General features: G+C 49.1%; 1 non-coding gene across 1 annotated transcript; it reads left to right on the forward strand.

Annotated features, from left to right (window-relative positions):
• Positions 1 to 616: 616 nt before the first annotated feature.
• On the forward strand, positions 617 to 748 carry LOC120098701 (small nucleolar RNA SNORA17). The gene has a single exon (XR_005497122.1). It is a non-coding gene; the product is annotated as a small nucleolar RNA SNORA17 (small nucleolar RNA).
• Positions 749 to 1117: the final 369 nt, after the last annotated feature.

Here is a 1117-nt window from a genome sequence, read left to right on the forward strand (position 1 = left end):
TCTTAATTTTCCCCCAAATGGCCACTCATACACTGCAACTGAATGCAACATACTTCACACACACACACACACACACACACACACACACACACACACACACCAACCACACCCCTAGGGGGAGGGATGGAAAACAGCAGAAATTACCTCTCAGCACAACATAAAACTTAAAGCCAACTATTTTCCAGTTCCTCTGAGCTGGCTAATTATAAGAACATGTCTGCCAGACCTTTCCCACCCATCTTCCGGCCAAAAGGCTTTCCTCACCAAGAGATACCCCCTCCCTGGTCTTCTGTTCCTGGTCTCCCACCTCCAGGCTCGTCTTTGCATTGTCCTTTCTGTGTCTTTGCATGTCCAGCTTCATCTCACTGGCAAGTTAACTTCTCCTACCCAAATGGCCCGCACCGAACAGTCTTGTGCCTTTGCTTTCCAAAATGATGATTCCAGGGCATATATACCACAATTTTTATCCAAGATCACCTACCAAGGCTGATTATTCTGCTTCTGCTTAAGTAACCTGAAATTCTCATTAGCTTGGAGTGGCTGCACCTTATCTTCCCACAGATGGTTTTAGCCCTAGTATTTTCTGTGGCCAAAGTTTGAATCAGAACCCATCTTGCCTGCCCCTTAAGGTGTTGTGGTTGTGACTACTGTGTCACTTGTGTGTCCATAGGTAGCAGAGAGGAGAAGGCTATGTCTATATCCATTGTTCTGACCTAACATACATCTGAACCATTATTACCCTTACATTCACTGAAAAGAGTGAGCCTGAGACCACCACTAGTCTGGCTCTAGGAGGCTGGAACAGGGAGCTAGCCTGAGACAACCACCACTCCAGTGACTCCCAGGTTCCACAGGCTCCCAGGATGGGAAGCAAGCTGGAGACTGGAATAACCCTGCCTAGGAGCAAGGGCCTCAGACAAAAGTGAGCCCAAGACAGACGGGCCACTCAGATGGGACAGGAGAGAAGTGAGCCTGGAATGACCACTAGAGTGGCTCCATCAGTACCCAGACAGGGAGCTAACCTGAGACGAACACCAGCCTGGCACCCCCAGACATGAGTAGGAGGCAGACAATGCTTGAAATGATCCCTGTCCTGTGCCGTAGTGCACAAGTGAGG

This window comes from Rattus norvegicus, chromosome 19 (genome assembly GCF_036323735.1).
Source record: "Rattus norvegicus strain BN/NHsdMcwi chromosome 19, GRCr8, whole genome shotgun sequence".
Lineage (NCBI taxonomy): Eukaryota > Metazoa > Chordata > Mammalia > Rodentia > Muridae > Rattus > Rattus norvegicus.